The following is a 21,877-nucleotide window of genomic DNA, read 5'->3' as shown; positions in this document are numbered from 1 at the left end:
CTGGGGAAGATGAACTTTTAAAAAAATGTGATGACTATATTTCAGTATAATTGGTTTCCTTTGTAATACTATCTATTTTTATGCATTTAAAAGCATGATTCTGAGGAAGGGTCCATAGGCTTCACCAGACTTCCAGTCTCTCAATCAAGTACAACTTTTCTCATTCTTCAGAGAAGGAAACTGAGGCACAGAAAGGTGAAATGCCTTAGTAGGTAGTGAGTTCTTTCCCCCTAGAGCTCTTTGCAGATTCTGGATGATCACTTGAATGCTGTGTTGTAGGGGGGATTCCAGTGTAGTTAAAGTTTGGACTAGATGCCCTCTGGGGTCTCTTCACACTCTAAGATTATGTGATTTAATGATTTACCTCAACCAATAGATGGCAAAGCTGGGATGTCAGCTGACTCCAAAACTCGTCCTCTTTCTGTTTCCACCGTGGAATCTTAGCTTAGTCAGGGACCTTTGGGGTCATCACTTCTAATTTTCACCCCCATTCCTGTGTTTGGGAGGGGGCATGTATAGTGCATGCACAGGTCTTTACATGTGTTTATCATTTCATGTGATGGAATAAGAAGGACATACAACAGCTAGGTGGCACAATGGATAGAGCACTGGGCTTGGAGTCAAGAAGACTCATCTTCCTGACTTCAGATCTTGGCCTCAGACATTTACTAGCTGTGTGACCCTGGGCAAGTCACTTCATCCAGTTTGCCTCAGTTTTCTCATCTGTAAAATGATCTGGAGAAGGAAATGACAGACCACTCCAGTATCTTCACCTAGAAAACCCCAAATGAGGTCACAAAGAGTCAGACAGGACTGAAAGATGACTGATCACATACACAGCAAAGAATTGTAAGAAATACAGATGAAAAAAAAAGTATTTCACACTCAGGTTTTATTTTTATAAGGATTACTCACCTTCTACTAGATTTTAATGGCTCCTTGGGAACCACACCTATGTATTGGGTAAATATGTGTTCAAGGGACTTAAGCAAGTTGGGCTATTTACCTCAGAGGCTTTCATTGATTTTTCCTGTGCTGCATTGAGAGCCCTGAGGTTGCCCAACAAAAAAGCATTGTGCTAGTGCCTTCAGCAGGCCTCTTAAAGAGGTGTAACTACATAGAGTGTTTGGACAACTGGACAACATCACAAGAGCACCTCTAGACTGTTTTACAGTGGGAAAGCCGGGTCCCTGAGCAAGTCAGAGATTCCCTGGTAGCCAGTCTTCATTTTCCGAAGTGTCGGAGGTATTGGTGCTAGGTTGGCAGCCTTAAAGAAGAGCACAAAGAATCACTGGACTAGTAGAGGCCGTTGACTCTATTATATTTGAGCAGGGAGTATAGAATAGCAGAGCTGGGAGAAACCTTGGAATATAAAGTGTCAGATCTGAGAGGGATCTTAAAACGCCAGAGTTGGGAAGGAACTTAGAACTTACAACACTAAAACCGTGAGGGACTTTAGGACATAGAATGTTATACCTGAAAAGAACCTTAGCACATGAGACATGATAGCAGAAGAGACCTTAGGCAGGAGTGGGGAACCTGTGGCCTCAAGGCCTTCTAGGTCCTGGAGTGCAACCCTTTGACGGAATCCAAGTTTTACAGAACAAATCCTTTTATTAAGGAAATTTGTTCTGTGAAGTGTGGATTCAGTCAAAGGGCCACACTTCAGGACCTAGAGGGCCACATGTGGCTTTGAGGCTGCAGGTTCCCCACCCCTGCAGGCCTAGAGCATAGGATTATAGAACATAGAACATGGACTACTAAGAGCTAGAAAGAATTGTAAGAGTGAAAAAGAAACTATATAGAATATTAGACTGGAGCGTATAGAATGTCAGAGCCGAAAGTGAGCTATGTCTATTCTGACCCCTCATTTTGTTCATGAGGAAATAGGAGTCCATGTGTGCCTCTGTAAACTGACTTGCCCAAGATCACATAGCAAAGTAGTAGTAGGAAAAAAAGAGAAATTCATACATCTATAAACTCTGTTAGCGTATTAGTGGCAATACCAGAATGAGGACATAGTGAACACAGATATTCAATACATGCTTGTCCTATACCTCGTTACCTCTAGAAAGGGGCCTTTGGTACCATGGTTTGTGATTCTCATGGTTTGATGGGTAAGAAAGGCTTGCCTTACCTCTATTTATTGGTAGAAAGAGTAGGCTAAGATAAACCCAGTGTTGGTAATGCTTTGGAAGCCACAAAAGGTGGCTTCCCTCCTGACTGTTCCCTCCTGACCAAAAACCTGAACCAATAAATAGCCCCTATCATATCAAGTGTGTCAATCTCTATCAGTTAGCCCATTGTTACAACAAATTTTATTGCAGTACTCTTTTCCAGTCAACTTTTCTTTCAGCCATAATTATTGGGGTTTTTGGTTAGATTATAAATTTATTAAGGACAGGCACTGGATTTTTATTTGTTTATTATTTTTTTGGTATCACTACTGTTTAGCATTGTGCCTGACACATAGCAGCAACTTAATAAATATTTTTTGATTGATTATTGGTAATACAAAGAACACTGGGCTAAGGTTCATGAGATCCAGATTCTAATCTCACCTCTCTGCCAGGGACTAGTTGTGAGACCTTGGACAAGTCTCATCTTCCGTCTCTGAACCTCAGTTTTCTCTTCTGTGAAATGAAAGTTTTGAACAGTGGTAAGAACACTGGCTTCACAGTCCAGGGTTCAAAGCTTGTCTATAATGTTTGCTCCCTGGATGACCTTGGTCAAATTATTTCACTTCTATACATCTTCATCTGGAGGCTGGACCACTACTTGTCAGCTATGTTATAATAGGGATTCCCTTCACACGCAGTTGGATGAGATGACCTCTGGGGTCTCCCTTCCAACTCACAAATTTGGTAATTCTGGTCCTCAGTTTCCCCAGCTGGCAAATTAGAGGTATGAACTGGAAGGCTTCTGAGGTCCTTTCCAACTCTAGATCTGTGATCCTATAACTTTCAAGGTTTCTTTCAGCTTTGTCAGCTCATGACTTACAGAATCACAGAATCTCTGTGGTACAGGCCAGCAGGTATCCTCTCTGCAATATGCCTGACAAGTGGCTGGCCAGCCTCCACTGGACAGCTCCCATCAGCTGCAGTGACACGAGCTGGCTGCATTCCTAAGCAACCTATTTCATTTGGGACATTTCTAATTGTTAGGAAATCCCTCCATGTACTCAGGCAGAAATTGTTAATTATTAATTATTTATAGGGCTTTTGTTTTGACTGACTTGTTCCCTAGCCCATGCCCAAACCAATGCCAATATCTGTATATCACCCTCCAGACGGTTTGCACCAGGCAGTTTCTAAAATATAATTTATTGTGCCTTTCCTCTGAATTTACCTTCCATTCTATCTATCTATCTATCTATCTATCTATGGATTATGCATATGTATATTACATATTTGTATGTATAATATGTATATAAATTCTGTTACTACTTATTAAATATTGTCTATGTTATATGTATATTATACATTTGTTTGCATATGTATAATACATTCTACATTACTATTTATGTGTTGTCTATATGCTGTCTATATTATACATAGACATATTATATATTTATATGTATAATATGTATACTATATGCTATATTACTGCTTATTTATATGTTGTCACCTTTGTGGAGACAGCTGGTGGCACAGTGGATAGAGCACTAGGCCTGAATTCAGGAAGACCTGAGTTCAAATTCGACCTCAGATAATAACTGTGACCCTGGCAAGTCACTTAGCCTTCATTTGCCTCCATTTCCATAACTGTAAAATGGGGATAACAATAGCATCTATCTGCCAGGGCTATTGTGGGGATCAAATGAAATAATATTTATAAAAAGTACTTAGCACAGTGACCAGCACATAGTAGGTGCTATATAAATAAATTTATATAGCATTTACGTAGCACCTCCTTGAAGATAGGAACAATTTTTGCCTTCCTTTGCATTTCCGACACTGAACACAGTGCCCGGTACGCAGTAAAGTGCTTAACAAAAGCTAGTTGTGTGAGAGACACTTGTTGATAGACAATGCAGATATTCTGTGTTCTGTTCTAACCCTCGGAGTCTTGAGGTCCCCTACAGCTCTAAGAATCTCTGTTTCTATGGGGTACATGGAAGGAGTGAAGTGGCTGCAGGGGAGAAGTGATTCTGAACACTCTTCCTGGAGTGGATTCTTGATTACGTTCTTTACAAACCTTTCCAGGAAGGAAGATTCCTAGCTCTGGATGCTGCAGCAACTTGAAGCAGATTGCCAGCTTTCAGGAATGAGGAGTATCTGGCCCATGAGAGAATGCCCCAAGCCCCAGAGTAGCAGAGGATATCTTTAGGGCTGATAAGGTCTTGAAGACACAGAAACATTAGTGAAAGGACAGAAAGGACCAGGAGCTATGTCTGGTGTGTTTCTTTAAGGATGTCTGGGTGGCACCATGATTACCACTATTGTTTGTATTGAAATTTCCCTGAGTGGCTTACGTGGGCTTTGCATTTGTCACCACATGCAAAATTTAGAAATCAGTGCTCAGCTCATGTGGCTCAGTGGTTAGGTCAGATGAGGCCCAGGCAGAAGCACAGAGCAACCAGGTAGGAGACAGAGATGGAAAAGAGGACACAATGAGAGAATAAGACATTCATAGGATCATAGATCTTGAGTTAGAAGGGACCTTAGAGGCCAACTAGGCCAGACTTTACATATGAGGAAATGCTTTAGGACCAGAGAAATTAAGCAATTTGCCCAAGGTCAGACAGATGGTAAGCATCCAAGGTGACACCTGAACCTAGTCATTCCTCATGCATGGGGTCGTGTTATTCATCCTTTGTTCTGTGGTCCCATAATGTCTAACCAGCAACACTTTCTCTGTCTGAAGACTTTCTTTTTTCAGGAATTGACAAAAACAGTAATATTTGTTCCCATTTCTCTGGTACTGGATTGTTAGAGAAGATGCATTCCAAATATCACTTCTCTGATAGTACATGTTTTATTGTACCCATTTTAGAGATAAGGGAACGGAAATGGAAGTAAAATAACTTGCCTGTGGTCACACATCTAGTAAATATTGGAGTTGGGAGTCAAATCCATGTCTTGAGACTCTCTTTTTTCACTCCCCTAGTAATGTATAAGCAGTAGATTAATCCTTTTTCAAATTAGAGGCCTTCTTCTTCCTTGGGTGTTGCCATAGGGAAGGGGGCCTGAGATGTTAGGCCTTGGTGGAAGCAAATGTAACATTTCCTCTTCTAAACATCATATGACTACAGCATCAAGAGTTGAGAAGGACCACGGTTGTCATCAGGAAAGCACTTTCTAATCTCTAAAACACTATGGAAATATTTTTTTCCTTTACTTCAGCAAACATTTCTAAACATTCGCTGTGGGTAAACATCTCCAGTTCTTCAGTTCATCCTCCTATGGCATAAATCGGAGGCCTTCACCATCCTTGTTTCCCTCCTCTGAATTCTCCCCAATGTATTAGTGTCCTTCTTAAACTGTGGTATCCAGAACCGTTACAGCACTCCAGATAGGGTCTGACTGGAGCAGAGCCCAGCCTTGGACACTTGCCCCCTCTTCATATAGCCTGGGATTGTATCCACTTTTTGACTGTCATATGGCATACACCCCAATACGTGTTATATTAGGCATTTGTTGTTGTTCAGTTGTTTTCAGTCGTGTCCACCTTTTTGTGACCCCATTTGGGGTTCTCTTGGCAAAGATGCTGGAGTGGCTTGCCATTTCCTTCTTCAGCTCATTTGACAGATGAGGAAACTGAGGCAAACAGAGTTAAACGACTTGCCCAGGGTCTCACAGCTCGTGTCTGAGATAAGATTTTTAACTTAGAAGGATGAATCTTCCTGACTCCATGCATACCACTCTATCTACTGTGCTGCCTCGCTGCCCCCATATTGGGCACACAGTATGCTAAAACCCTGAGATATTTTTCTAATGATCTGCTGCCTTGCAGTACTTCTTTTCATCTTGTACTTATTCAGTTGGTTCCCTTTTAGTTCAAATGTAGAACTTTACATTTAGTTCAGTCTAGATTACAGAGGGCTTTGAAAGGCATGATCAAGAGTATATACTTTATTCAGTATGCATTGGAAAATCACTTGAAGGTTTTAAGGAGATGAGTGGCATGATCAGAGCAATAATTTTTTTCATTTTATATTTATTTTCCATTCCAAATTCCTTCCCTCCACCCTTCCCCCACCCACTGAGAAAGGAAGGAATATGATACCCATCAGAGCAATGCACTCATAAGGGACTTGGCAAAGACAGGAGAGACAGTGGAGGTAAGACATCAGGTTAGGAGGCTAGTCCCAGGGTGCAGGGCCAAGCAGGTGAATGTCTGAACTAAGAGAGCTTCAGTGGGGGTGGAAAAGAAGAGACAGATACAAGGGAAATGACAGGGGTAGAATTAACAGCACTTGGTAATTGGTTGGGTGTGTGGGATGAGGGAGGTGGGAGCATCAAGAATGACTAAGGTTAGAAGCTTGAGTGACTGGGAGGTTGGTGCTACTATGAACGGAAATAGCAAAGTAACGGCAAGGGAGTAGGCTTGGGGATACGATGATGCTGGGTTTAGGATCATTTGATGAGCTTGGTACATACAGATGACATAATTATGCCCATTTTTTAAGATAATGATACCAAGGCCCAAAGTGATTGATTTTCCTACAGTCACATAAAATTATTACTGCTACCATTATGATTATCATGACTCACACTTATAAAGTTAATAAAATGTAATGAATGTGCTAGTATTATGATCCCCATTTTACACATGAGGAAATTGAGGCTCAAGGAGGTTAAGCAATTTGCCTATAGTCACGTAGTAATTGGCAAGATCTGGGATTTGAGCCTGAGTCTTCTGAATCAGAGTTTAGTTGCCTCTTTATCCTGCTCATAAATGCTTTTCCTTCCCTGGATTCATGCCATCCTACTCCCACCCTTCTGCGGTTTTATTTATTGTATAAAAGTACAGAACACACAGTAGGTGCTTGTTAAGTGTTTGTTTAATTGAATGAATGAGCTATCCATTATGGAAGCAAGAGAGAGATGGGACCAAGTTTCTGACTGGTTTTCTTGAATAGGGAGAAATTAATAGAGAAGGAAGACTTCCTTATGTCACTTTCAAGCATTCTTTGTATTCTCTGTTTTCTCCAGAAAAGTTCCCAACCTATTCATAAACAAAGCACGGTCAGATGGCATTGGAAAGAGGACTGCAGAGCCCAAGGACATTGCTAATTCTTTGGAACCCGCTGTCATGGAGCAAGGTTGGTCATCTTTGGATAAAGCTTCTGTTACTGTGTATTGTCCTCATTTCTTGGAGTCTAGTTGGTGGCCTTGTTGAATCCTGACTTGGGATTTGATTGCTGTAATTCTCAGGTGTGAGCAAAATCACTCCCCCACGTCCATAATGGTGAATCTCCCTAGTGATGTTTGCTGTAAAGGAACTTCATTACAAGTATCCCCCCTCCATTCAGAATGTCCTCACTGCCATCCAGAGACATGAGTGGCTATGGGTTTGGGCTAATCGGTGGGGAGCCTGGACTTATAGAAACACTGGGTGGATGTAAAGGTCAACCACAAGCTGATGGCCTCAGAGCAAGTACATCAGAGTCTAAGGTAGAGATTCACTGATTTGACATAGTTAAGAGCAAGAAAAGGTCTAGAAGCCAGAGACAATGCAAGGAAGAGTAATCAGATTCTGTATGTCTACATGGAGGGAGGAATGGAGTATGTCAGGGATCCTTCTTTGGGTTCTTGCTATTCACCATTTTTATCAATAACTTGTGTATCATGCTTGTTAAGTCTATAGATGTGACATGGACGTGGAAGCTAACTTGTCTGGTTCTTTTTCTTGATCCTTCTGCAATGCTATTTCTCTTCCTAGCCCATTAATGACTTCATATTTCTTATACAAATAGATATAGATATATACACATATATATGTATATACATATATACATACATATATGCATGTATGTATATTACTTATCCTTATATTTGTCATTTCCCCCAGTAGAATATAAGCATCTTGAGGTCAATGACTGTTTTCATTTTTGTCTGTAGTTCCTAGCATAATACCTGGCACACAGGAGGCACTGGATAAATGCTTCTTGAATTGAATTCAGTTATAGAATCAAGATCCTAACCTATCTAGGCAGACTAGAGCAGTTAGATGGGTTTAATAAGATACAATGCAATAGGCATAAATGTAAAGTCCTACATATGGGATTAAAAAATCAACTTCACAGGTCAGGATTGGGGAAGAATGTCTAGATATTTATTAGTTTCTGAGCTGAATAGGAGTCAATGTTATGTGTTAGCTAAAAATATAATGAGGAAGGAAACAAGCATTTATTAAGCACCTACTTTGTGCCAGACACAGTGCTATGAGCTTTACAAATATTATATTGATCCTCATGACAGCCCTAGGAAATAAATGCTGTTATTATCCCCATTTCACAGTTAAGGAAACTGAGGCAGACACAGGCTAAGTGACTTGCCCAGAGTCACACATCTAATACATGTGTGAGGTCAGATTTGAACTCAGGTCTTCCTGACTCCAGGCCTAGTGCGCTATCTTTTGTACCACCTAGCTGCCTCTAGACAGAATCTGGGATTAATAAAGGCCTGGTGTCTAGAAGAAGGGTAATGATAATTCTACTGTACTCTCCTTTAGGCAAACAACATCTGGACTATTGTATTAATTTCTGAGTGCCTGAGCATATGAACTCCAGTTTGGCTTGTCTATATCTTCTTTGTATATAGCTGTTGGAATATCATCACCCCTATGTGACAGTGAGCTCCTTGAGAGCAAAAACTATTTTTTGCTTTTCTTTGTGTCTCTACTGTGTAGCACAATGCTTAGCACACATAATAGGTGCCTAACAATGCTTATGGACTTACTTGTGCTGACCGAAAGGCCAGCCTTAGAATTGGGAAGATCTGCGTTCCAGTCCTGCCTAACTTTGAGATCATGAGAAAGTCCCTTAACTGGAGTGTCTCTTAGCCACTCTCTAATTTAATAAGATACTGAAATGTCACCAGTCAGCATTGGTAGAGTGAATTTCTATGCTAGAATTACCCAGACCAATGAAATTATGTGCCAAAAATATTTGATAAACTGGAATGCTCTGATAGGAAGGCAATGGGAATGTTAAAGTGCCTGGATGCCGTGCCACTTGAGTAATAGTTGTGAAAGAACTAAAGTTATTTAGCGTAGATAAGAGGATTGGGGCAGATTATTGTTGTTCAGCTCTTCATGACCCATTTGGGGCAAAGATGCTGGAAGAGGTTTGGCATTTCCTTCTCCAGCTCATTTTACAGATGAGGAAACTGAGGCAAACAGGATTAAGTGACTTGCCCAGGATCACATAGCTAGTAAATACCTGGGGCCAGATTTGAACTCCGGAAGATAAATCTTCCTGACTCCAGGCCCTGTCACCTAGTGGTCCATTGAGGCGGGGGCGGCATAGTTCTCTTCAAGTTTTTTTAAGAGCTCTTAAGTGGAAGAAAAATTACATTTGTTCAGCTCAGCCCCAAAGGGCAAAACTAGGCACAACCTATGGTAGTTTAAGGAAAGAAGATTTAAGAAAGAAAAGAATAAAGTTTCCTAACTAGAACCATAGCAAAATGTCATAGGGTACCTTATGTATGTAGTATAGAAACATCAGGTTCCCCATTTGCCTGTTGTCTTTAAGTGAAGGCAGCATGGCCACTTGTCGGGAATGTTGTGGTGGGGATTCCGGTTCAGGTATGGCATGGAGTAGCTGTGCATAGAAGTCCCTTCCAACCCTGAAGTTCTGTTATTTGATTTAAATTGTTCGCAGTAACAAGAGGTGGGGGAGATCACTCTCGGCTAGGGGATGATCAGGGGAGAATTAATGAAGACTTGTAGTTGAACTAATGCTGAAGAAAGGAAAGGATCACAGTAGTCAGTGAGAGATAGGTGGGAATCCATGGCAGGAATGGGAGAGCCCTGAGCAAAAGCAAACGTGATGTAGGTTTAGACCAGGGCCTGAAAGAAGTCTAGTTTGACCGGAGCCTAGAGAACAAGGAATCATATCACAGTATCACAGATTAAGAGCTGGAAGGGACCTTTAAGGTGATGGAGTCCAAACCCCATCATTTTACAGAGGAAGAAATCGAGGTACAGATAGGTTAAGTCACCCAGGACCACAGCCAGTGTCTGAGACAGGATTTGAACCCGGACCTTGTTGACTCCCAGTCCAGTTTCCCGTCTACTTTATCTTTTCTGTCTCTTTACTATCTTTACTACCATGAAAGTCAGCGTGTTATCGAGGTACATTCCAGAGGCAGAATTTTTTTTTTTTCTCAAACCCAGGTCCCAGAAGAAAGACTTTTCTGCTCATGGAGTTCTGATAAGGAGAGGCATTGACATCTGCTCCATAGGGTCGGCAGTTTTATTGAACATGCAGTACATGTGGGCCAGCGACGAGGGACTATAGGGAGTTTCAGATTGATCAGGGTCTTCTTTTCCATCAACCAACAAGAATTTTTTGAATCTTTAATGTGCGCTCAGGGTTATACTGGGGAATACAGGAAAAACAGAAGACAATCCGTCTGCTCTCAAGAAACAAGTGATTTTATGTGCTACAGACAACCAGGGCCATAGGAATACCAAGGAAGGAGAGATCAGTGTGGGCTGAGGTTCTCGTGAAAGGCTCCCTGGAGAAGGTGGGGCTTGATCTGGGCCCACCAGCTTTCCAAGCAACCTAAGGCTAGGCTGCAACGCTTGAAGTGGTATTTGAGGTGCTTATTAATAGCAGAAATAATAATAATAACAACTTATAGTTATACAATGCATTAAGATAGGTGAAATGTTTTATATACATTACCTCATTTCAGCCTCATAATAGGTAGGCAGCTACTATAGGTTTGATTATCCCCATTTTATAGATGACAAAATTTGGGTCTTCAGTGGTAAAATCACTTGTTAGTGGTCATACAGCCAAGTTAGTGTCAGAGGCAAGATTTCAACCAAAGTCTTCCTTTTCTGATATTTAGTACTTTATCCTTAGAGCTATGTCCTTACATTTGGTTCAACAGGTAAAGGGCTAGGCTTGGAATCAGAAATACCAGAGTTCAAATATGGTCTCAGACACTTACTAACTATGTGACCCTGGGTAAGTCACTTACCCTGTGTCTCAGTTTCTTCATCTGTAAAATAGGGATAATAATAGCACCTCCCTTGCAAGGTTCAAATGAGATAATAATTGTAAAGTGCTTAGCAAAGTGTCTGTAACATAATAAGCATTATGGAAACGTCAGCTATGTTAATAATAACCGTATAGTTATGTAGTACGTTAAGATATGCAAAGCCTTTCACATACTTTATTTCATTTCAACGTCATAATAGATAGGAAGCATTATAGGTTTGATTTTTCCCCATTTTGAGATGAGAAAACTGAGGCCTTGAGAGATGAAATCACTTGTGTGTGTTCACAGTTAGCTAAGCTAATGTCAAAGGCAAGATTTCAATCCAAGTCTTCCTTTTCTGACAGTTAGTACTTTATCCTTACAGCTTTGTTCTTGTGTTCGGCAGTTAGGTGGCTAAGTAGATAGTGCACTGGGCCTGGAATCAGGAAGATCTGAGTTCAAATCCAGCCTTAGACACTTACTAACTGTGTGACCCTGGGCAAGTCATTTAATCTTTACTGTAAAATGGGTATAAGAATCATACCTATCTTCCAGGGTTGTATTGAGGATCAAATAAAATAGTAATTTCCAGGCCCTTAGCACAGTGCCTGACACATAATAAGCACTATATAAATGTTAACTATTGTTGTTGTTGTTATTATTATGATTTGCTTAAAGTTCGCACCCACATAATGCCAAGCGACAAGCTGTTATATGATCCAGTTTAACACATTCATTCACCATATAAAATCAGAATGCTAGATATAGAAGGAACCTTAGGTCCCACACCAATACAACTGAAAGCATCTTTGGTACATGCACCTGGGAGGGATGTGGAACATTGAAGACTTGAGCTAGGAAAAAACCGTCAAACACAGAACAAAGAATGTTACTGAGAGGAACCTGAGAACTTTAGAATGTTAGAGCACAGAATATATGTCAGATCTATAGAACATAGAATAGAGAATCATAGATTATTAGAACTGAAAGTGACATTAGGGATCATCTTAATCAAAGATACCCATTTGACATCCATGAGGAAAATGAAGGCTGGATTAATGAAAGCACTGACCAAAGGTCTTGGGCAGAGCTAGACCGACAGCGGGGCCTCTGGACCCCAGCCCCAGTTTCTGTCGAAGCAGACAGAGAGGCATCTGGTGTGTATGAGGCACTAGCATAGCCATTGTGAGAGAGCCTTTGTAACCCAGTGCAGCGGTGTGATAGCTGCCGATTGCTTCTGTCCTGGAAGACTGGCTGAGATCCAAGTCCTCCTTGCGGGCGATCCCATCATTAAACAGGCGAACTGTCATAAAGATGCATAGACAGAGGTTTTAAACATAGACTTCCAGTCGGTGACCTTTAAGCCCCACAAATTTATACAATCAGAAATCCATCCAGTGACTCACAGGTGGAAGGCTATGGCCTCCATTAGGCCCCATTTTTATCATATTCACCAAATGGAAAACAAATTGAATTGTAGTTCCGTGCTCATTTCCCTGTGTGAATCCTCACACTGTTTCTCTCAATCATTCTTCTGCCTCTGTCTGCTCAGCAGTGTGCATGTCACCAGCCGTTGCAGCCCGCCAATGGGAAGGCTCATGCCCCCACCGCTCAGCTTCTTGTTTAATGCTTTAAACAGAGATTAGGAAGATGAGGTGAAGAGGGCAGGAGTGAAATTCAAAGGTATTATTACTGAACTGAAGGATGTTTCAGGCAGCATGAAGTATGTACAGCATAAAAAAGAAATTTAAAAGCACAATGAGATAAGTTTCCCCAAAGAGAGAACACTGAAGGTAAGGGTGAATGGTGATAAGTAGAGCAGAAGCACATTTAACGATGAGAAAATATGATATCGTAGAAAGAGCACTAGAACAGTAGCCTATACGCTCTTAAGAAAAGGAACTATTTTCATCTTTGTACCTGAAATGCCTTGCACAGAAAATATTTAGTAAATGTGGGTTAAAGAAAACTAAATGCTAGGACTGTAAGATTCTTGACAGTAGAGACTTTCTGCCCCCCACACACACTTTTCTTGGTATCTCCAGTGCTTAGTACAGTTCCTGGCATATAGTAGGTGCTTAAAAAAAATGCTATTTGACTAATCTTGGTCATTAGCTTGCTTTGTTGCGTTAGGCAGATCACTTTACTTCTCTGGTCCTGTTTCTTCTAATCTACAATTCCTCCATTTCCCACAAAATGATGAGATTAGAGCAAATAGTTTCCAGCCTAAATGTTCTGTGTTCTCCGTTCTAACATTCCATATCCTAAGGTCCCTTCCAGCTCTAGTATTCTGTCTTAACAGTCTATATTCTGAGGTCCCTTCCACTCCTAATATTCCATGTTCTGCACCCTATGAGTCTGTGCTCTAAAGATCCCTCCCAGCTCTAACATTCAATGCTCGAAGGTCCTTTCCAGCCCTAATACTACATGTTCCACACACTAAGGGTTGGTGGTCTTAAAAATCCATCCTGGCTCTGTGATTCCTGTTAAAGGACAAGTGACAGTGAGAAAAGCCCACAAAGGACTGAGCATTGTGCATGGCAGAGCAAGGAGACAATGGTTCATTTAGATGTCAGTCGCGAGTGTCTCCTTATCACAAAGCTGGGAGGAAATTGTGGCTGGATAAAGCCCTTGTAGGGAAGGACCCGATTTCATCTAAAAATGAAGATAATAATTCACTACCGGGCTACCTGCCTACCCAAGGGGATATTCTGAGAGGAGGAGGAGGAACATAGCGTACGTTGAGCAGCTCAGTGAAAACAAAACAAAGTAAAACAAAAACAAAATGAAGCCAAAAAAAAAAAAGACCTCTGAAGTAATTCAGCTAAAATGTCTAGGTTGGTTTACTACCAAGAGGAGGAAAGCCAGGTTGTTTGTTAGAATGGCATAGCAGAGTCTCTCTCTAGCTCAGGGGATATTGATTTTTTTATTTTATTTTATTTTTTGTGCCATGGACCCCTTTGGCAGTCTGACAAAGCCTATGGACCCCTTCTCAGAATAATCCTTTTAGATGCATAAAGTAAAATATGTAGCATTATACAAGAAACCAATTATGTTGAAATATAGATATCAAAAAAAAAATTAATTCACAGACCCAGATTAAGAACCCCTTAGAATGTTAGCCAAAGCAGAAATTCCTTTGATCCCTGCCACAAATCTAGTAAAGTGAAATGAACCTTAGATTTGTCATTAAGCAGGAAATGAAGAAGCCTGGGTTCTAGCCACAATTCTGCTCCTCTCTCGTAGTATGACCTTGCTTGCGGGTCGCTTCTCTTTCTGGGGTCACAGTTTCCTCATTTATAAATTGGCTATTGAGATGGGATGAGGTGGACTCTTGTTCCTGTTATGATAGATGGAAGACTGGACTTGTAACCAAGAAGAGACGGATTCATATTCTGTATCTGACTCTTACTCGTTGTGGGACCTTGGATCAGTCACTTACCTCCTTGACCCACAATTTTCTCCTCTACAAAGTGAGGATATTAATAATGATAGCACCTGCATTGCATAGTTGTGAGGATCACATAAGATATTGATGTAAAAGCATTGTGCAAACCTCAGCACTACAAAGATATCCATGGGTCATTATTATCATGTTTCAGTTATTATTTTGCCTTCTTTCACATTATATGTATGTCCCATTAAATTCAACAAACATTTAATAGGCACTGCTGGAGGGAGGAAAAAATAACAATTCATATCATAGGGAGCTTTTACAGTTAACAAATAACCTTCCCTAATGACCTCATAAAGTAGGTAACATGAGTGTTAATACCCCCATTTTAAAGATGAGAAAACTGAGGTTCAGGGATTATGACAAATCAGCTAGTGAATTTGGAGCTAGAAATTGAGTCCAGGTCTCCTGACTCCCTAAAATTAAAAATTAAAATTAAATTTCAAAATGAAAAAGGCAGCCATTGCTTTCATGTAACATGTTGACCATTAAGGGGCTATGCCAACTACTCAAAATACTATATAACAAAGTAATACCCAAGTATTTAGGAGAGGTGCAGAGTGTGGTGTGAGTCCTAATAGGGTTGAACAGAGATCACGGAATATTTCTGGGACTGGGAAACTGGATTAGCTTCAAGGCCTTTTCTAATTCTAGGATGTTAGGATCCTAGGAAGAGATGGTATGTGAGGATACCTTCAGAGGGTTAGTAGGAATTCAGAAGATTAAGGACTTAGAGCTAAAAGGCACCCACAGAAGACATCATGTCCAATTTTCTCACTTTACAGGAAACTGAGGCATGGAGAAGTTCAGGTGGTTTGACCAGGATCACACACTACTGTATCTGAGGCAGGCTTTGAATCCAAGTTGAGTTCTCTGTCCACTATTCCATGCTGACTCTAATTCACGAGGTAAAGGGACACACTTCCAGGCCTAAGGAATAATGTGAACACAGCCCCAAAGTGGCAAATAAGGAACAATCCTATCCCGGGCCTTCTCTTCTCCTTCTATACTATTTTGCTTGGTGATTTCATAGAGTCCCATGGATTCTGTTATTAGCTCTGTGCTGATGATTCTTGAATCTATTATCTAGTCCTAATCAATATCCTGATCTCTAGGCTAGTATCACTAACTGCCTACTGGACACTCAAACTAGTGACCTGTAGACATCTTAAATTCAACATGTCACAAACTGAACTCATTATCTTTCCCCTACAAACCCTTCCTTCTTCTTAACTTTTTTATTTCAGTTGACGGCGCCGCCATCTTCCCATTCATTTAGGCTGGCAACCTAGGTGTCTTCCTCATCTCCTCGTTCTGTCTTACACCCCATATCCAATCTGTTGCCAAGTCCTGTTGATTCTACTTTCATAACATCTCTCATATAAGCCCTCTTCCCTCCTCTGACATGGCCGAGGCCTGGTGCAGGCCCTCATCAGCTATACTAATCAGCTAGATTATTATAATGGCCAACTGGTTGGTCTCCTTGCCTCCAATCTTTCCCCACTCCAGTCCATCCTCCATTTAGTGTCAAAGTGATCTTACTAAAGTGCGGGTCTGGCCATGTCACCCCCCCCCCGCTCAATAAACACAAGTGGCTACCTCAAGGATCAAATAGAGAGTCCTCCACTCACCTTCTGACGCCCTTCCTCCCATGACCCTTTCTACCTTCCCGACGTTCTCCAACTTTCATTCATCCATGGACTCTTTGATCCAATGACAACGGACTGAAGACCTTGGTGTCTGTGCCATTTCTCTCATAACACGCCCCATCTCCTGACTCCAGAAAATTTCACTGGCTTTTCCACATGCTTGAAATTCTCTGCCCCCTCACTGCCATCTTCTCTTTTCCCTGGCTTCTTTCAAATTTTCTTCAAGCAGCTTTTATACTACAAAAGGTTAACATTGTGCTAAGACATTTGGGACACCCTGTCTATAGTGTTTGTATGTAGTTGTTGGCATGCTGTCTCTTCTATTAGACCCTGATTTCCTTTTTGTTTTTGTGGTCTTTTTTTGTGTCCCCAGAACTCAACATGGTGCCTGGCACATAGTAGGTGCTTAATACATGCTTCTTGACTTGATTTGAATTTGGCTGTAACATAGATAGCATATAGCAGAGCAACATTGAATGAGACTTGGCAAGTGGGGCGGCACCAGATCCTAGGAGGGCCTGGGATGCCTGGATAGAGCTTCCCCATTGTTCAGTTGTCCAGTTCAGTGTGGGCCTACATTAAATGCCACCACTTCCAGAAGTGGCATCCTTGAGCCTTCCCCCTACGGACAGAATTGTCATAAGCATTGCCGTTGTCATTGCTCTTAATAAAACATTCTAACATGATCGTTATTTACCTGTCTCTCACCCTCCCCGCAGTCCTACTGCATGCACCCACATCCATGTGCAATTCCAATTAACACAAAGCCACTTACGACCTGAATGCCTAGTTTATTTCCAAATGGGAAGGTCAGCATCATTATCCTTGGTATATTCAATTACTAAAGCCTGCCTAATCAGACTGCAGCTTCCCGTCTGTTAATCATGAATGCCTCCACATATATCATAGGTAGATTGGACTGAAGCAGGGTGAGCTGAGCCCCTCTTTTCATGTGCACGTCCGGAGCTGCCTTTCCCTCTTGTAGGGCTTAGTTATAACGACGCATTATTAATAATAGTAATTCTCCACTAACATCTCCTTCAATGCCTCATTGTGAAATAAAACTATAGATCAAGGGTTAAAAGAGACCTCAGAGGCTATCATGTCCAGGAAGGATGAGCAGTGTAGTTTGGCTGGAGTAGAGCAAGAAAGGAATCATACAGAAAATCAGAGAATCTTCTTTTTACAGCTGGAAGGGAATCTTTGAGGCCATTGAATCCAATTCACTTATTTTACAGATGAGAAAACTGAGGCCCTGGGAAAGGGGGGTAAGTAATCATCATAGAATTAGTAAATGTCAAAGGCAGGATTTGAACCCAGGTCTTCTTGATTCCTAATCCAGTGCTATATCCTTTTTTCCAGGGGTTCTTAGCCTGGTGTCCATGAAATTACAAGCACGTTGTCCATCTGAGTTTTTTACTCAAAGCCCTTCTAGCAGAATGTCTCACCAGAGTTTGCATCCTACTGGCATGAGGTTTTTTTTTTTTTTTTGCTAGGCAATGGGGTTAAGTGACTTTCCCAGGGTCACATGGCTAGTAAGTGTTATATGCCTGAGGCCAGATTTGAACTCAAGTCCTCCTGACTCCAGGGCCAGTGCTCTATCCACTGCACCACTTAGCTGCCCCCTGGCATAAGCTTTTAAGAACTCAAGGTCCTTTGTAACCCCACAGTGAGGTCTCACATAGTAAGTCTAGGAAAGAGATTGTTTCTTACTGTTTATTTTCATCCAGATCTATGCTTTCATTGATGTGGGGAACTCCTTAATGTGGAAACTTGGGGATAAGCAACTCATTTGCAACTTGAAAGATTAAGCGACTTGTCCATGGTCACACAGCCAGTATCAATAATCAACATTATTTACCACTCATTTAATAAGAACCTTACACATGCCAGGCACTGTGCTAAGGACTGGGGATATAAGTGCAAATAGGTGTAAGAGGAGAGACTTGAACATGGGACTCCCTGACTCCAAATTGTTTCTCCATCCACTATGTAATGCTGCCTCTGTGTTATATCATGTTATGTTTGTTATGTTGTATCATGCCATGTCATGCCATGTTATGTCATGTTATGTTATATTTTGATGATTTGTTATATATAATCACAACTATATTTGTGTCTACAATTTATTTTGCGGCCATTTCTACACAATGCCACCTATGCCGCAGGCATCATCCCCATTTCTATTTACCAAAGCCTTGGACCATGCCCTGGGTCATCAGGCCTTCCCTTATCCAGAACCAGGCTTCCATACTACTTGCTGGACATCTCTATAGCATGCCTCTACATACCCCTCTTCCTTTTTTATCTCCCCTTTAAGCTTCATATTCTCTTGTTAGAATGGAAGCTTCTTGATAGTAGAGACTTATGTCGCCTGCTCTCATTCATGTCTCCACTGCTTAGCACAGCATTTCCTGCATAACGGTCCCTTAATAAATGTTCCATCCATCCATCCCTCTATCTGTCTGCCTATCTAGTGGAACCGAGTGATTCTGTGTGCCAACTAACTGCTCAGTGGTGCTCATGACTAAAGGCTCCAGACAAGTCTTGTCTTATTCTGAACAAAAGGCCTCCAGAGACTATGTCTGAAGCAGCTTCTAGTAAACTGGCATGTTCAAGGAAAAATGACTGTCTTACCTTTCTGCTTCATTCTGCCATCTTCTCAATCTGCCTTCTGCAGAGCTTTGATCCTCTGCTCAGTAGCTTTAAGGTCCAAACTCATCATTTCATTGCCCTTCATAGTCAGAAGCTCATAGAGTCTTGAATTTGGAAGGTACCTCGGGGGCCATGTAGGCAGACCCAGACTTGAAGCAAGAATCTCCTTTTTAAAGACGTCACCCCATCTTTACCACCTTATTCTCCATTTTCCCCCTTTCCATCTCTTTTGCACCAATCATCCCGGTCCACTCAAGGATTCCCACGTCTCTTCATCTCCACACTTTTGATGCTCTGCTGAATATACTTATAAGCTTTCTCTCCTGCCTCTTCTCAGCCTATCTATCCTGTCCCTATCATCTTACCTGCCTTGATGAAATGGATAAAGTGTCTCTTTTCATATTGCCTCCAAAGAGAAGTGGTCACCATCACCCTACCACCCTTCCCTTCCACCCATAAAGGCCTATTGAACACTTGGTTCATTATCTGTCCTGTTTAGCTTTCAAACTGTGCCCTATAATTTGAGGGCATGGGATAGCCCCCTACCAGACCTTAAGCTTGTTGAGAGGAGGAACCATTTTCTATTTATCCTTGAAGTCCTTCATCGTGAGTGTTTAATTAATGGGTTCTAGTTTGCAAGTTTAGGGCTCTGAATAAGTGGTTTCATCATTTCAGGGACCAGGCTCTTTTTGTTGTTCAGTCATAAACCCATTTGGAGTTTTCTTGGCAAAGATATTGGAGTGGTTTGCCATTTTCTTCTCCAGCTCATTTTACAGATGAGGAAACTGAGGCAGTGTTAAATTACTTGCTCAGCATCACATGGCTAGTAAGTGTCTGAGGCCAGCTTTGAACTCAGGTCTTCCTGACTCCAGACCCAGTGCTCTCCTCACTTCACCACTTCTTACCTGAAGGTAGATTACATCCATTGTGCTCTTTATACCATAAATACTTGTATCGTGCCTAGTGTGGTTGTTATCACCTAAGGAAGTAGGTATGGTGGAAAGAGCATGGGGGTTGAGAGTTAGAGACATAGGCTTTAAGCCTCACTCTTTAGTGTGACCTTGAGCAAGTCATTTCCCAAATCTGACTTGCAGACTGCTCATCTGTAAAATGAGATTATTGAAATAGATGCCCTCTGGGATCTCTTCCATCCCTAATAGTTTATTTCCTAAATCCTGTCTCAGCTGTGACATGCCCCAATCCATCTTATAAGTATATTCTAAAGACCTTTCCAGCTCTAAGATTCTGTATTCTGCATTCTGATATTCTACATTTTAAAGTTTCTTCTGGTGTAGAGATTCTTTGCCTCTGTGATCATTGTTCTTTTTTATTTCTCAGAATAAACTGGGCTTAACACATTGCAACAATGGGGGCATTATCCAGGTCCATTATAATCGTGTCTTGCCAAAATTAACATCTGGTTATACAAATAATATCCAGAAGTACATTCTATTCATTTGTCCCACTTTGCCTTTGAATTACTTCAAAGAACTGAACCCTTTGAACCAAACCAGTACTTTCTCATTGCATTTTTCTAGTGGCCCCTGTCCAGGTAGGAGTTACAAGTTTAGCTACATATGGTCATATTTGAAAGTACTTTCATATTTTTTAAATTATCATATATGCTTTTTTTTTATTTTTAGCAATACGTTTTGTTTTGACACATCATATAGTCTACCCCTCCCAGCATAGTCACAGCTGAACCCCTGTGATCTACAATTCTCCACAATGTTTTAAGTAAAACCACATAAAAGAATGACTGCAACTGTTAATACTTGCAACCTTACACTTGAGTAGTTTTCCATTTGCTAAAAGAAAGTAGTGGAGTGTGCTTTTTAAGTTAGTACCAACATTGTCTATGATGTTTTAAGATGACTTCATTTATATAGTTGCAGAACCCAAAGAGCAAGGAAGAGAAGGGGTGTATGGTGGGCATGAGTGGGCTTCAGCACATTACCAGTCAGATATTACACAGGGAAGATGGCGTAAAGGATGACACCAGAGAAATGTATGAGCAGAAAAAAAAGAGGATAGTCACACAATGAAATTGAAGGGTAACCAATGGACTCCCCACTCTCTCCATTAGAATCCACAAAATGCTCCAAGAGCCCAAAGGAGTCCATATCTGGTAGATCCCCTATGGCAGATTGAGAAGGGCATGCACAAAAGTTGCTCAAAATGTACAGACAAGCATGGGTTGCAACATGCAGCATTGGAGGGAATAGTCACATGGAAAAGTCACAAATCCATTGGCCTAACTGTGCCTTTTTTCCCCCTCTGCTTTGTTCATTCTACGTGTATTCATAGATGGCTTCCTGTCTCTTTGGATTGCTCATGTTCATTGTTCCTGATGGTGACAGTTATATTCCAGTGCATTGCCATATGACAATTTATTCAGCTGTTCCTCAATCATTGGGCATGTAATTGTTTTTTTTTTTTGCCTTTTGTTAGTTCCAAATAGTGCTATATGGAATATTTTTGTACAGGTAGGGAGGGCTTTTCTTTCTGTCAATAACTATGAAAGAATTTTCAAAACTCCAAGTCAATTTACGTTAGACCAATATGAGCGCATGTTGAAAAATGGTATATTGCTTTATTTTGAGTGGCAGAAAGAGCAGGATATGACATAAAGGGGTTGAAGGCCTAGTGTTAACATCTTTGTAAGCTAGATGACCTTGGGAAAATCACTTAATATCTTTGTGCCTCAGTTTCTTCTTCTGTCAGGTGGAGAAGGTAAGGCAACGGATGATTTTAAAGGATCCTTCCAGGTGGAACATTTTAAATGTCTCTGATTCAATAAGGAACTTTCTAACCATGTAATAGGGTGCCTCGATAGGTATACACAGATAGAGGCTGGCTGACCACCTATCAGGAGAAAGGACCACTTCCATAGGTAAGGGATTGGCCAAAGATCCCTTCTAGCTTAAAATGCTCTAATTCTGTGACACTGTCCCCGCTAG

At 41.2% G+C, this 21,877-nt stretch overlaps 1 long non-coding RNA gene across 1 annotated transcript in view; it reads left to right on the top strand.

Moving 5' to 3' along the window:
* The window catches only part of LOC110198127 (uncharacterized), a 241,806-nt gene that overhangs the window by 121,941 nt on the left and 97,988 nt on the right, over positions 1-21,877 (top strand). Inside the window, exon 2 of the long non-coding RNA XR_002321658.2 lies at positions 7,158-7,267. This is a non-coding gene — a long non-coding RNA (uncharacterized LOC110198127). The remainder of the gene's footprint in view (positions 1-7,157; positions 7,268-21,877) is intronic.

This window comes from Phascolarctos cinereus, unplaced genomic scaffold (assembly GCF_003287225.1).
Source record: "Phascolarctos cinereus isolate Bilbo 61053 unplaced genomic scaffold, phaCin_HiC Scaffold_726;HRSCAF=1367, whole genome shotgun sequence".
NCBI classification, from domain to species: Eukaryota; Metazoa; Chordata; class Mammalia; order Diprotodontia; family Phascolarctidae; genus Phascolarctos; species Phascolarctos cinereus.
Note: the sequence above shows the minus strand (reverse complement) of the source record. Positions and strands in the feature narration are given on the sequence as shown.